This window comes from Quercus robur, chromosome 10 (assembly GCF_932294415.1).
Source record: "Quercus robur chromosome 10, dhQueRobu3.1, whole genome shotgun sequence".
Lineage (NCBI taxonomy): Eukaryota > Viridiplantae > Streptophyta > Magnoliopsida > Fagales > Fagaceae > Quercus > Quercus robur.
Genome location: NC_065543.1, coordinates 25,344,361 through 25,361,359, shown reverse-complemented (window position 1 = coordinate 25,361,359; position 16,999 = coordinate 25,344,361). Strand labels below are relative to the sequence as shown.

The 16,999-nt window shown below is 30.2% G+C and overlaps 2 long non-coding RNA genes across 3 annotated transcripts; one reads left to right on the top strand and one right to left on the bottom strand.

Annotated features, from left to right (window-relative positions):
- The first annotated feature begins 2,858 nt into the window (after positions 1 to 2,858).
- LOC126702507 (uncharacterized) lies at positions 2,859 to 6,589 on the top strand. Its single transcript, XR_007647768.1, has 2 exons — positions 2,859 to 3,249; positions 4,551 to 6,589. It is a non-coding gene; the product is annotated as an uncharacterized LOC126702507 (long non-coding RNA).
- Positions 6,590 to 6,681: 92 nt separating this feature from the next.
- LOC126702505 (uncharacterized) lies at positions 6,682 to 9,951 on the bottom strand. Of its 2 annotated transcripts, XR_007647767.1 has the most exons (4): positions 9,359 to 9,951; positions 7,911 to 8,543; positions 7,566 to 7,799; positions 6,682 to 7,472 (listed from the first exon to the last, which is right to left on the bottom strand). It is a non-coding gene; the product is annotated as an uncharacterized LOC126702505 (long non-coding RNA). The 2 variants fall into 2 exon arrangements; XR_007647766.1 differs by having other exon boundaries at positions 7,911 to 9,951.
- Between the last annotated feature and the right edge of the window lie 7,048 nt (positions 9,952 to 16,999).

Here is a 16,999-nt window from a genome sequence, read left to right as displayed (position 1 = left end):
TTAAATAAATTAATTAAAAAAAAAAACCCAACAAACAACCATTCAACACCGAATTCTCTAGCAAATCACTAATCCACATGATTTTCACAAAGTCCATAATTAAATAACTAATCAGCCATACAGCACTAAATTCTCCAGCAAATCAAACCCATAAACCCATTAAACAAACCAATCTCTAACAAACACATAAACCTATATTTTCTTAGGAAACAAACGCAAAAAAAAAAAAAAAAAAAAAAAAAAAAAAAAAAAAAAAAAAAAAACCAAAAAAATTTAGCTTAAATACAAATTCATAAATCCCAAAGCCCTTATTTTCTCAAACCCAACAAACTCATCAAAGACCCATAATAGGCCACACCCAAAATCTCCATTCCTTTTCTTGTACTTCTTCCCTAGATCCACCACTACTAAACCCAGATCTATCATAACCAAACCCTAAAACCAATTTCAACCATAGCTCAAATATATTAACCATCAAACAAACCAAACCCTCACACCATCACAGATCAAAGAAGAGAGATTGAGTGGGTGAGTACAAGAAAAGTAGAGACTAGAGATGGAGGGAGAGAGCAAGTATACCACCTTGACGGTGGCTTGTGGCGGTGAATGGCGAGGAAGGAGAGTGATTGACTGTGGTGGATTCGTCATCATCAAGGGTGCTACTGTTGATGGAAGAGAAAGCCTAGCCAATTTGGTCCTTCTCAGCTTGGGCATTGTCAACTCTCTCTATCTCATGGTCAAATCCCATGGCCGAATCCGGTGGTTGAGACCGATGGCCACACCCATCAGTTGCTAATATTTGAACATAAACACAAGATCACAAATTCAAAATTTGAAAAGAAATAAGCACCAAGAGAGAGAAAGAGAGAGTCATGGATCTGAAAAGAAAGAAGAAAAACAAAGATACAAACACAAATAGAGCAAGTAATGGATCTGGAAAGAACGAAGAAAAAGAAGTATAAAATGAGAGTGAATGAGAGTGAATGAGAGTCGGCCATGGCTGGGATCGCTCAATGAGAGTGAGAGATATATAAAGAATTTACACGAGAGAGAGAGAGAGAGAGAGAGAGAGAGAGTGTGTGTTGTGTTGGTTTTATTTTAACTTTTTGGTTTGCTGTTTTGTGTTTGTGTTCTAAGAAAAAGAAAAAGAGAAAATGTCAAATAAAGGAAAATGTTCTTGTTCTTAAATCTAAGTTTGTGTTCTTGTTCAAGACATACTTAGATCTCAATTCATGTGATTTTGGTTTTTAATTCTGTTTTTAATTTTTTAATTTAGTAAAAATTAATATATATTTTTTAATTTAGATGTTGACATGGCATTTTTTAATGCCAAAATAAAATTTATTATCATTATTTTAATAGTTTCGTTTGCCACCTAGGATTTTGCCATTAGGGCACTGACGGAAAGGACTAAAATGGAAATAGGAACTAAATGTGATAAAAATAAAATTTAGGGACCAAAATGGAAATCAGGGCTAAATATAGGGACGAAAATGTCATTTCTACCCTTTTTTTTTTTTTTTTTTTTTTACATCATATAAAACTCACGTCCCTGGCCTTTTAGTTCTAAGTAAATTGTTTGTTTGTTTATTTATTTATTAAGTTCTAATATACCTCAAGTATTACATAGACGTCGGATATTGTCAATTTGTCACTTGGTGAAAGAGGGTATTCTCTATGGATTGTATTTCTCAGGTTTTAACACGTGTAGTAAAGAAGGATTTTGTCTTAAATAGAGGAAGTTTGAGGCGGCCGCTGCAGTAGCTTCCAACTTGCAAAGAAAAAAGAATTTTGTCTTAAATACATTCTTTAGTACTTGTAGAGTTCCATGTTTTTTATGTGATAGAGAGAGAGAGGGAAAATATAATTTATATATATAGTAAATCCCATGTTTCTTAGGGGAAAAATATCCAATCTTTTAGTAATATTTTGGAGGAATAAAGTCAATAAACTTCAGCTTGACTAATATTAATTTATAATAAAACATTATGCGCACGCACGGGAGGGAAGAAATTTATCAGAAACAAACACACACGGCACACCACAAGCCAATAGGTAATAATAATATCGCTTCATAACTCTTTAAGGCCAAAAAACCATGATTCTTTTTCCTATTCAAAATTTTTGTTTTTCTGTGAGTTGCTTAGGCCTTGTTTGGTTGTTGGGTGATAGTTAACTCATTACTTACCACTCAAATCTCATCACTCATCACTCATCATCCTATCACTCATTTCTCATAACTTAAAAATCCCCAAAACTGTCCCACCATTGTTTGGCAACTAAACCCAGTTCTGATTTTTGCCAAAAAACTGAATTTTTTTTCTAAATAACAATAAATATTAAAAAATATAGTTAATTGTCACGTTTCAAAACAATATTGAAAACTAACATCTCGAGTGTCTAAAACTCGAGTTCCAAGATAAAAATCGAGTTTTTAAGTCTCGATTTGTATGTGGATTAGTTTAAAGTGGAAAAAAATTAAGCTGAAAATCGAGTTTTAAAGGTTCGATTTCCATAAATTGAATAAAAACGCCGCTATAGGTATATAAAACGTCACTATAGGGCTTAAAAACGCCACTATAGGACTCCATAAATCTGTACTTAAGAAAAAAATTTTCCAGGAAAACGCCGCTATAGGGATTTAAAACGTCACTGAAAGGCTTAAAAACGCCACTATAGGTGAAATTTTTTTCGCATGAAACTCAAGTGTTAAAGACTCGATATCTATGGGGCCTTTTTGTAATATGGATCTCGAGTTTCTAAAACTCGAGATGCTACTTTCCCTTATTGTTTCAAACGTTGCCTAACTAACTATATACAATTCTTTTGTATTGCTGTTTTGCACATTACCTCCAAAAAACTCACAAAAACTCACCTTTTTGTGAGACCCACATGCTAACCACTGTACAGTGCACACGGTTAGGTTACCCGCGGATTGAACAAAATTGTTTAGGCCAAGCACTTTCCTCTTTCACTATGCAGAGCAAACTCATTTCCCCTTTCACTTTCCCCTCTCAAACACCTCAAACCCATTCACACCATTGCTCTCAAACCTCGTTTCCGCTGACCACTGTTAACCTGAGTGATAGCATCGTCGCCCAACTACGCCGCCGCTATGGGACCCACGTCTGTCACCTCCATTCGTTGTCCCTGACAACGAACCCATGTGAGGTGGAACCCAGCGAAATTACCATGCTACACCTCGGTGGAACCCAGTGAACCGACCTTCTGAAGGCTGATCGGCAGTGGGTAAGTAAATTGTTGTTATAATTTTTGCAAATAAGCGTTGTAATTTTCCCTAAATCTGCCATCCCCATTTCAGTTTTGCAATTTTAGGAAAGAAATGTTATAATTTTTAGTGATTGCTTAAGAAAAGGAAAATGTACACTAGCTTACTTTCTTTCTAAACAGCTTTATTCAGTTTTATTCAAACTTCCTTTTTTAAGGGGAGTATAAAAAAAGTTAATTCATATGATCGGATAGGATATTGTTAGAACTCAGAAACATCTAGGAGTTGGGGCTTTGGAAGTAATGGAGATGTCTCTGACAACTTAAACCCAAATTAAAGGTTGGGTGAAGATCTAAAAGTATGGAATGAATAATGAAGATGATAAGGGAATGAAATTGTCAATCATCTTCAGTTTCAGTTCTTATTTTTTTTCCTAAGTTTTTAATTTTTAGTTTGTAACTCATACTAAATATATGTAGGACATGGACACATAGTAAAACCATCTCACTAAAGAATTGCGTATGTTCACCTTTTAGTTTTCAAAAATGAATATATTTGGAATTTCTGCTGCCTTTATTAGATGAATGTATTGAATTTTCAAACATAATATGGATACAACTTTTCATATTTCATTCCTGTTTTAATCACATGGTAAGATTATGTTCAAGAATTTATATTTGGAGGGTTAAGGCTTTCACCTGAATTCCTAGAGCATAATAAAATGGAGGTGTTCAATTTTAAATCAATACTTGGGCCTTGCAACATAGATTATACTTTCTAATCTCAAATAAGGTACTATATTGTATAAGCACAACTGTTAGTGTATTCATATTTTTCATTGTTGCCCATAACTAGCACATGCATGGTAATATTCATATATCGTTTTTCATAATAAGTGATATGATCTTTGCTAGGGAGTGTTTTAGGCAAAGATTTTTGGTCATTTTGTTCTTTAATTGGACAAAGTTGGTAATAGTGGAATGGTTACATAGAATGAGGGGGCTTGAGATTTCCCCCCTATAAATTTTCGTCTTGTTGGCTTATTTGTTTGAAAATATGCAAATTATTCTCTTGTAGTATTGATGTATGTTGCTAATACATTCATGCTCGCTTTACTTTGATTTCTCTTGTTCTCTTGTTGGAACCGGGAATGATTGTTTGCCATGGTTAATTCAACAATATTAAGAAGGCAAATACAAACATTGAAATGACACTAAACCCTATTTTAGTCCATGATCTTACAAACTACTTTTACTTGAAGTGATGTTGATATTTATGTCATTTGTGTTGGGGCAATTGAAACAATGTCTTTCGTAAATAGTTACAACTCCACGTCTGCTCAGCATATGTGCGAAATGGACCATTGTGTGCTTAGGACGTCTTTATCCCTCCATAATTTCGGAAGGAGGATGGATGTCAACACTGGTCGCCAGTCTGTATCAAAATTATTTGCTCGTCCATGTTGTTTGTATGTGAACTTCTTAATCTATCTAATTTCTCTGTCAACTATATGGTATGAATTTTGTTGCAGGACTCTGATCAGGCTTGTAAGTGTTAGGATTAGTGTCTTTTAAATCCTATTGTTTGATGCTATATGTAATATTAAGTATGACATTATGTATGATTTAATATTATGATTAATAAATTTGTTTTATTATTATCTAAAATAATGGTAACATGAATATTCAGACATTATCATATAGTCCATGAGATGCATAGTATGTGATTTAGTTACAGAAGATATAAGTCATAAGTTCTTTGTAAACTCAGAATTTTAATTCATAGTAGGTGATGAAATTGGGCATTTCATCTGCGAAGACTATAACATATCAACTACGATGATTTGTCTTGATCATGGAATTGGAGACTTCTAGTTAATATGTTGATATGTTTTAAGAGTTAAGACATATTGAACTAGACCACTGTAAGATTTATTATTCTTGTAACGATTGTCAATTGAATAATAAATCTCATGACTTATATTAACATGAACTCTTAATCCTGAGAGAATAATGGATCTGATCATGAAATGTAGGTTGCTTTGATATATCAGAAGTGAGATCTAAAGTAACGGTCAAAACCTCAGTATGTTGGGCAGCCACATATAGTGTTGATAGAACATATATTCTCAAGATGAAATTCATAGTCTCTTAACGGAGATATAAAATATTCTCTTGAGATAAGTTTAATGGGTTTAGTTATTCAGAGAGTTAGGTCTAACCACTTTAGTAAGAAATTACTAAAGTATATATTTATGAAATTGGATTTCATAAATATATGGTGAATAACTTAAAAAGATTAAACCGGGTACTCAAGGATTAAAATGTAGTAATCTACAAAGTGGTAGTCTACATTTATGACTTTGTATTACTACGAATATTTTATGAAGGGGTTGCATGTACAATAAAGTCTTGTGATATAATTTATAAATAAGGCCTAGAGTGCAACTATATTTATATAGTGGTATTAAATATAGTTAATGGTAACTTTGGACTTGTCAAGAGTTGACAGAAAAGTCCAAGGCCCATTGAAGCTAGTGTCTTATTAGTCCCTTTTGGTCTCACTTCAAGCCACATACTAGAGCCCAATCGAAAAGTCCCAAAAAGCTAGCCTAATTAGATAATCAGTTATAAGGAGAGAAACATACAAAATTTTGTAACTAACAACTTGCATGAAATGGTGTATGTGAGTGAGTGTTGGACACTCTCTAATTCTCTCTTGAACAAATTCACATTACTGATTGAGAGACCACACATCTTGGGCATTAGTAGAATTGGAGTGAAGATTAAAAGTATTCTCAAGTGCTTACAATCTTTGTTTTGAAATTCATTACACCAAGGTACACTCTTTTGTTCTTGTATTCTGAAATTTACATAGTGCATGTTATCAATTGCGAATAAAGTAGATCTGTTAATTTTCTGCTGCGTACATGCATATTTCCATCAGTAAGTTCTTTAGGTGGTTGGACAAGGACACATGACCTCGAGGATGTGCAACAGCTCCAAATGTGTGGAAAAGGTGGTCAAGATTGGCAGCCGAGGCAGAAGCTACCAAAAATGAGAGGGACAATGCACAACGAATGGAAACAGAAGCATTAGAAAGGGAACGCTTAGCCAAGCGCAGAGCTCTGAAGTAAAAAGTCGCAGTTCGAAGTGATGAGGAGAAAGTGCACAAGTTTAGGATTGCTTTGATTACTACTTGGGTTATGATTGGGTTGTATATTTATATCAACAAACATATGTAAGCCTTATTATTTGTTGCTGGACATGTTTTCTGTTGATGCAACTTGCAATGCTTCGTTTTGTTGTTGTGTTTGTTGGTACATATTCAGGTGTTTTGTAAGGACAGAACTTTTGCTCATTGCTTGAATCGTTTATATAATTTGCTGCACCAACCTAAATGTTAGATTCCAAAATCTATGAAATGACTTAGGGCGATATTCAGGAGATAAATACCATACAACATAATCCTCCTTTGCATTTAGGCTTCATTTATATTTGAAGAAACGGTGCAACATTTCTGTACATAACTTCAGTCCAATATAGTCCTCCATAATATGTAGGTTCCAAAATGAAAATAAGTAAAGTTGCAACATTTCATATGATAAATTCCATACAACATAATCCTCCTATGAGTGAAGGTTTTGAAATAGTTGAACTAACGCTGCAACATTCCTATGATAAATTCCATACAACATTACCTAAGATAAATTCCATACAAAATAAAAATGTGGTCAATCAATGCCAGCAGGCCACGTAATCAGGCCACATAGCATCAGTGATGTCATCCCTAAACTAGGTCATTAGTCTTTTCGCTACCTCTGACATTTCTAGTACATGCCTTTGGGTTGCAGTACTACTAGATGCTTTGGTGTTATGGTTGGGGAGGCCACTGTTGGAAGTTCCTTCAACCTGTGGCAGTGCCTAAGTGTGGAAGAGTTCATCACCCTGGTTATTCATGCGTATGAAATTGTGAAGAGCACAGCACGCAACAATCACATAACGCTGCCTACTACGCTTGAAGTTTGGCATTAAATTGAGAATAGGGAAACGAGACTTCAGCACTCCAAATAATCGCTCAATAACCATCCGCAACGAGGAGTGCCTATAGTTGTACAACTCTTTCTTTGTTGATGGTTGTTTATTACTTGAACGGAACTCTTGAGCATGGTACCTAGTTAACTTATGCGGTGGAAGGAAACTAGTGCCAATAGGGAAGTCCGAATCCACCAAGTAGTATGACCCTATACGTAACCAAAAATAAATGTTGTGGTATTCGTAACAATAATCATAACTAGTACAAATAATTTACTCAAATACAAATGCAATTATGATACCTATTGGTGGCCATGGGAATCCATGCTTCGGGTCACTAATCACTTCATCCAACACCCACGAGTCATTAGCACTATCCTCCCACCCAGCATGAACATAAGTGAACTGCATATCCATGTTACACACACACACAATACATTTGTGATTACGATAGACTTGTGGCTCCTATACGCTTACGTCTCGTTTAAAGGGAGCTGAGCACTGACCTGGGTGCCATCAATTGTCCCAACACATTTCTACACATGGAAAATAGTAAAACATAATAAAATAAGACACATCAACAATATCATCTACATAGATAATTAAGTTTGGACCCAACTCAGTACTAAGTAAATGAATAATATTACCTTGAACCATGGCCAATACTTGTTCACTTGAAGATGTTTGAGGAGGCCATCTACATTTGGATCCAATTTAATCAGGTGTTTTGCATATGAGTGAACAACTCGCAACACCCTGCGGAAGTGGTGTAAGATCATTTCAGTTGAGTGTTGAAACCTGTCTGCAACACATCTCATTTGGGTGTTGTAACCAATTATGTACAAAAACATGGCTACTGCCTGTGTGCAAGCTACATCACCCTGCCTATCTATCAAATAACCATAGCCATGCAATTCATCCACTAAATGAAGCAGCAATTGGCGTGTCATGTGAAACAGCTCAGAACACTTCTTAGGATTACCTTCTTCCAGTTCTTCCATGTATCCATTCCCCGTCAGGACACTTGTATGTATGGGCTATTTATCATATTGTTGTTGCATATAGGCAAACATCTCCCTGACTATAGGATTCACAAAATCAAATTCTACTTCATCTTCGCTATCACACTTTGCTTCATCTTTGCTATCACACTCTGAATCTGAGTTCTCTTCGTCAGTAAATCCAGAGGGAGCATCCACATTAACGTCGTCGAAGTATGAATCGTCAAAGTCATAATGCAGAAATGTATCTAACCATTCAGCCCCTGATGCCATTGTCACCTACACATTGCAATAACACTCTTCAAGTATGTGATGTATGCATTAAGCAAAACGGAAATAACTCAACTCAACAAAGTTCACATCAATCTGTGTGCCATCTATATTATTTAACCATGCTTATGAGAAATCCTCATAACGCTTCCCAATAATCACATCAAATTATTCAAAATAGCATCCTACTAAAACACTATAAAAAAGAATGCAACCTATTCAGCGTAGCATGTCATTATATCCAAATTCCAAAAAAAAAAAAATCAAATTATTCAATAGAGCATCGTATTCAAAAATAAAAATAAAAATGCCACCCATTCAACATAGCATCCCATTATATCCAACATTGAAAAAAACCCACAAACTAATCAACATAGCATCCCATTATATCTAACAATATAAAAACCGCAAGTTGTTCAATGTAGCATCCCATTATATCTAGAATAAAGAAAAAAAAAACCGCAACCAATTCAACATAGCATCACTGTGAAGCTAAAAAAAGAAAAAGAAAACCCATAATAATCCATAGTTTAGAACATAATAAAAGACCACATACTACACCACCACAGTGCTATAATGTCTACACCTAGAAAGAGAAATACATATACTACGACTACAACATAAAAAATTAAGTAACATGACTCAATCCTCCGAGTTGACAATATCATCCATCCATGCCTTCCTCCTATGCTCCGGCACGCCCATAAACACCACCCTATTATCCTTTTGCTAGAGAGCCTTTGAGATTTTGACATATGCCTTATTCCCTAGGTCCTCTTATTGATTAAGCACAACAACAGCTTTCCCTAGAGAACAAGAATCACCTTCAGCTGCAGACTAAGCGAATCCTTCAGAGGTGCCATTGGACTTGCCCTTCTTATCGCTATACCTTTCCCTTGTCATTGAGGTGTACTCCTTTAGGGCCACAGTCATCTCACTTACTTTGTCTGCTTTCTTCAACGCCTTCTTACCCTCGGCATTTGCATCTTGCATGGGACATTTGCTAGCAGCTTGGTTTTGGTCATCAACTCCAGTTTCCTTCACAAACTGAGGTATACTCTCCAAGTTGGGAGTGTAATAATCATCATCAACATGGGTGGCAGCACCATCATTAGCAAACTCTTCCTCCAGGGCACGCTCTTCGTTCCTAGTCAAGGCAGGTATAATTGAACATATCTGAAGGTGCCCAGTTGCAATACTCGGGGCAAATTACTGCTTTAGTTTGTCATAGTCCGAGCATCCTTTCATCCGCAAGTTTACTGCACCCCGATCTCCCTACAAGAACATATGACACATCAACAATAATCAGCCATACGCAAGGACTTATTATTGGAAGATCTAAAACTGGAAATTCCTGTTATAAATGAAGTACAAAATGGTATCACAGTGTAACGATTAAAATATAATCATGATATAAAATAAATGTACCCATTAGAAACATAGTATAAAAAAAATGGATCGAATGATTCGGCCGAATTCATTTATTAAATCATTCCAAATAATAAATATTGTAATATAATAAATGAAGTAGAATATGGCATCATAGTGTGACGATGAAAATATAATCATGATATAAAATAAATGTATCTATTAAAAATATAGTATAAAAAAAATGGATCAACTGATTCGGTCGAATTCATTTATTAAACCATTCCTTACAACAAATATTGTAATGTAATAAATGAAGTAGAATATGGCATCATAGTGTAACGATGAAAATATAATCATGATATAAAATAATCGTATCCATTAGAAACACAGTATCAAAAAAACTGGATTGACTGAATTGGTCGAATTCATTTATAAAATCATTCCTAACAATAAACACTGTGATGTAATAAATGATATAGAATATAGCATCAGAGTGTAACGATGAGAATATAATCATGATATAAAATAAAAGTATCCATTAGAAACATAGTATGAAAAAAAATGGATCGATTGATATGGTCAAATTCTTTTATTAAATCATTCCTAACAATAAACACTGTAATGTAATAAATGAAGTAAAATATAGCATCATAGTTTAAAGATGAAAATATAATCACGTTATAAAAGAAAGGCATCCATTACAAACATAGTATAAAAAATATTGATTGATTGATTCGGTCAAATTCATTTATTAAATCATTCCTAACAATAACTACTGTAATGTAATAAATGAAGTAGAATATGGCATCATAGTGTAAAGATGAAAATATAATCACATTATAAAAGAAACGTATCCAATACAAACATAGTATAAAAAAAACGGATCAATTGATTCGGTCTAACTCATTTATTAAATCATTCCTACCAATAAATATGGTAATTTAATAAATGAAGTAGAATATGCCATCATAGTTTAAAGTTGAAAATAAAATCCCAATATATATATATAAAAAAAAAAAAAGTATCCATTACAAACATAGTATAAAAAATAAGGATCGATTGATTCGATCAAATTCATTTATTAAATCTTTCCTAACAACAAACATTGTAATGTAATAAATGAAGTAGAATATAGCATCATATTGTAATGATGAAAATATAATCAAGATATAAAATAAACGTATCCATTAGAAACATAGTATAAAAAACAAATGGATCGATTGATTCGGTCGAATTCATTTATTAAATCATTCCGAACAATAAAAATTATAATGTAATAAATGAAGTAGAATATGGCATCATAGTTTAAAGATGAAAATATAATCATGATATAAAATAAACGTATCCATTAGAAACATAGTAAAAAAAAAAAATGGATCGATTGATTCGGTCAAATTCATTTATTAAATCATTCCTAACAATAAATATTGCAATGTAATAAATGATGTAGAATACGGCATCATAGTTTAAAGATGAAAATATAATCACGTTATAAAAGAAACATATCCATTTCAAACGTAGTAGAAAAAATATGGATCGATTGATTCGGTCTAATTCATTTGTTAAATCATTCCTAACAATAAATATTGTAATGTAATAAATTAAGTAGAATATGGCATCATAGTTTAAAGATGAAAATATAATCACATTATAAATTAAATGTATGCAATACAAGCATAGTATAAAAAAAATGGATCAACTGATTTGTTCTAATTCATTTATTAAATCATTCCAAACAATAAATATTGTAATGTAATAAATGAAGTAGAATATGGCATCATAGTTTAAAGATGAAAATATAATCATGATATAAAATAAAAGTATCCATTAGAAACATCGTATGAAAAAAAATGGATCGATTGATATGGTCAAATTCTTTTATTAAATCATTCCAAACAATAAACACTGTAATGTAATAAATGAAGTAGAATATAGCATCATAGTTTAAAGATGAAAATATAATCACGTTATAAAAGAAAGGCATCCATTACAAACGTAGTATAAAAAATATTAATTGATTGATTCGGTCGAATTCATTTATTAAATCATTCCTAACAATAACTACTGTAATGTAATAAATGAAGTAGAATATGGCATCATAGTGTAAAGATGAAAATATAATCACGTTATAAAAGAAACGTATCCAATACAAACATAGTATAAAAAAAACGGATCAATTGATTCGGTCTAACTCATTTATTAAATCATTCCTACCAATAAATATTGTAATTTAATAAATGAAGTAGAATATGCCATCATAGTTTAAAGTTGAAAATAAAATCCCAATATATATAAAAAAAATAAAAAAAAAGTATCCATTACAAACATAGTATAAAAAATAAGGATCGATTGATTCGATCAAATTCATTTATTAAATCTTTCCTAGCAACAAACATTGTAATGTAATAAATGAAGTAGAATATAGCATCATATTGTAATGATGAAAATATAATCAAGATATAAAATAAACGTATCCATTAGAAACATAGTATAAAAAACAAATGGATCGATTGATTCGGTCGAATTCATTTATTAAATCATTCCAAACAATAAATATTATAATATAATAAATGAAGTAGAATATGGCATCATAGTTTAAAGATGAAAATATAATCATGATATAAAATAAACGTATCCATTAGAAACATAGTAAAAAAAAAAAATGGATTGATTGATTCGGTCAAATTCATTTATTAAATCATTCCTAACAATAAATATTGCAATGTAATAAATGATGTAGAATACGGCATCATAGTTTAATGATGAAAATATAATTACGTTATAAAAGAAACATATCCATTTTGAAACGTAGTACAAAAAATATGGATCGATTGATTCGGTCTAATTCATTTGTTAAATCATTCCAAACAATAAATATTGTAATGTAATAAATTAAGTAGAATAGGGCATCATAGTTTAAAGATGAAAATATAATCACATTATAAATTAAATGTATCCAATACAAACATAGTATAAAAAAAATGGATCAACTGATTTGTTCTAATTCATTTATTAAATCATTCCAAACAATAAATATTGTAATGTAATAAATGAATTAGAATATGGCATCACAGTTTAAAGATGAAAATATAATCACATTATAAATTAAATGTATCCAATACAAACATAGTATAAAAAAAATGGATCGACTGATTCAGTCTAATTCATTTATTAAATTATTCCTCACAATAAATATTGTAATGCAATAAATGAAGTTGAATATGGCATCATAGTTTAAAGATGAAAATACAATCACGTTATAAAAGAAACGTATTCGTTACAAACGAAGTATAAAAAATATTGATGGATTGATTCGGTTTAATTCATTTATTAAATCATTCCTAACAATAAATATTGTAATGTAATAAATGAAGTAGAATATGGCATCGTAGTTTAAAGATGAAAATATAATCACGTTATAAAAAAAACATATCCATTACAAACATAGTAAAAAAAAAAAAATGGATCGATTGATTTTGTCTAATTCATTTATTAAGTCATTCCTAACATTAAGCATTGTAATGCAATAAATGAAGTTGAATATAGGATCATAGTGTAACGATGAAAATATAATCATGATCTAAAATAAACATATCCAATAGAAACATAGTATAAAAAAATGGATCGATTGATTCAATCTAATTCATTTATTAAATCATTCCTAACAATAAATATTGTAATGTAATAAATGAAGTAGAATATGGCATCATAGTTTAAAGATGAAAATATAATCACGTTATAAAATAAACGTATCCATTACAAACATAGTATAAAAAATATGGATCCGTTGGTTCAGTCCAATTCATTTATTAAATCACTCCTAACTATCAATATTGTAATTTAATAAATGAAGTAGAATAAGGCATCATAGTGTAAAGATGAAAATATAATCACATTATAAATTAAATTTATACAATACAAACATTGTATAAAAAAAATGGATCGACTGATTTGGTCTAATTCATTTATTAAATTATTCCTAACAATAAATATTGTAATGCAATAAATGAAGTTGAATATGGCATCATAGTTTAAAGATGAAAATATAATCACGTTATAAAAGAAACGTATCCGTTACAAACGAATTATAAAAAATATTGATGGATTGATTCGGTCTAATTCATTTCTTAAATCATTCCTAACAATAAATATTGTAATGTAATAAATGAAGTAGAATATGACATCGTAGTTTAAAGATGAAAATATAATCATGTTATAAAAGAAATGTATGCTTTACAAACATAGTATAAAAATACGGATCGATTGATTTAGTCTAATTCATTAATTAAATCATTCCTAGCAATGAATATTGTAATGTAATAAATGAAGTAGCATATGGCATCATAGTGGAAAGATGAAAATATAATCACGTTATAAAAGAAACGTATCCATTACAAACATAGTAAGAAAAAAATATGGATCGATTGATTTTGTCAAATTCATTTATTAAATCATTCCTAACATTAAGCATTGTAATGTAATAAATGAATTTGAATATAGCATCATAGTGTAATGATGAAAATATAATCATGACCTAAAATAAACATATCCATTAGAAATATAGTATAAAAAAATGGATCGATTGATTTGGTCTAATTCATTTATTAAATCATTCCTAACAATAAATATTGTAATGTAATAAATGAAGTAGAATATGGCATCATAGTTTAAAGATGAAAATATAATCATGTTATAGAAGATAACGTATCCATTACAAATGTAGTATAAAAAATAGTGATCGATTGATTTGGTCTAATTCATTTATTAAATCATTCCTAACAATAAATATTGTAATGTAATAAATGAAGTATAATATGGTATCATAGTGTAAAGATGAAAATATAATCACATTAAAAATTAAATGTATCCAATACAAACATAGTATAAATAAAATGGATCGACTGATTCGGCTGAATTCATTTATTAAATAATTCCTTACAATAAATATTTTAATGTAATAAATGAAATAGAATATGGCATCATAATGTAACGATGAAAACATAATCATGATATAAAATAATCGTATCCATTAGAAACACAGTATCAAAAAAACTGGATTGATTGATTCGGTCAAATTCATTTATTAAATCTTTCCTAACAATAAACACTGTAATTTAATAAATGATATAGAATATAGCATCATAGTGTAACGACGAAAATATAATAATGATATAAAATATAAGTATCCATTGGAAACATATTATAAAAAAAATGGATCGATTGATTTGGTCGAATTCTTTTATTAAATCATTCCTAACAATAAACACTGTAATCTAATAAATGAAGTAGAGTATAGCATCATAGTTTAAGGATGAAAATATAATCACGTTATAAATGAAAGGTATCCATTACAAACGTAGTATAAATTCATTTATTAAATCATTCCTAACAATAACTATTGTAATGTAATAAATGAAGTAGAATATGGCATCATAGTGTAAAGATGAAAATATAATCATGTTATAAAAGAAACGTACCCAATACAAACATAGTATAAAAAAAATGAATCAATTGATTCGGTCTAATTCATTTATTAAATCATTCCTACCAATAAATATTGTAATTTAATAAATTTAGTAGAATATGCCATCATAGTTTAAAGTTGAAAATATAATCCCGTTTAAAAAAAAAAAAAAAAAAACTTATCCATTACAAACATAGTATAAAAAATATGAATCGATTGATTCGGTCGAATTCATTTATTAAATCTTTCCTAACAACAAACATTGTGATGTAATAAATGAAGTAGAATATAGCATCATATTGTAATGATGAAAATATAATCGTGATATAAAATAAACGTATCCATTGGAAACATAGTTTAAAAACCAAATGGATCGATTGATTCGATCGAATTCATTTATTAAATCATTCCGAACAATAAATATTATAATGTAATAAATGAAGTAGAATATGGCATCATAGTTTAAAGATGAAAATATAATCATGATATAAAATAAACGTATCCATTAGAAACATAGTAAAAAAAAAAAAAATGGATCGATTGATTCGGTCAAATTCATTTATTAAATCATTCCTAACAATAAATATTGCAATGTAATAAATGATGTAGAATATGGCATCATAGTTTAAAGATGAAAGTAGAATCACGTTATAAAAGATACGTATCCATTACAAACGTAGTATAAAAAATATGGATCGATTGATTCGGTCTAATTAATTTGTTAAATCATTGCTGACAATAAATATTGTAATGTAATAAATTAAGTAGAATATGGCATCATAGTGTAAAGATGAAAATATAATCACATTATAAATTAAATATATCCAATACAAACATAGTATAAAAAAAATGGATCGACTGATTCGGTCTAATTCATTTATTAAATCATTCCTAACAATAAATATTGTAATGTAATAAATGAAGTTTGAATATGGAATCATAGTTTAAAGATGAAAATATAATCACGTTATAAAAGAAACGTATCCATTACAAACGTAGTATAAAAATTATGGATCCATTGATTCGGTCTAATTCATTTATTAAATCATTCCTAACAAAAAATATTGTAATGTAATAAATGAAGTAGAATAAGGCATCATAGTGTAAATATGAAAATATAATCACATTATAAATTAAATGTATCCAATACAAACATAGTATAAAAAAATGGATAGACTGATTCGGTCTAATTCATTTATTAAATTATTCCTAACAATAAATATTGTAATGTAATAAATGAAGTTTGAATATGGAATCATAGTTTAAAGATGAAAATATAATCACGTTATAAAAGAAACGTATCCATTACAAACATAGTATAAAAAATATTGATGGATTGATTCGGTCTAATTCATTTATTAAATCATTCCTAACAATATATATTGTAATGTAATAAATGAAGTAGAATATGGTATCGTAGTGTAAAGATGAAAATATAATCTCGTTATAAAAGAAACGTATCCATTACAAACATAGTATAAAAAATATTGAAGGATTGATTCGGTCTAATTAATTTATTAAATCATTCCTAACAATAAATATTGTAATGTAATAAATGAAGTTTGAATATGGAATCATAGTTTAAAGATGAAAATATAATCACGTTATAAAAGAAACGTATCCATTACAA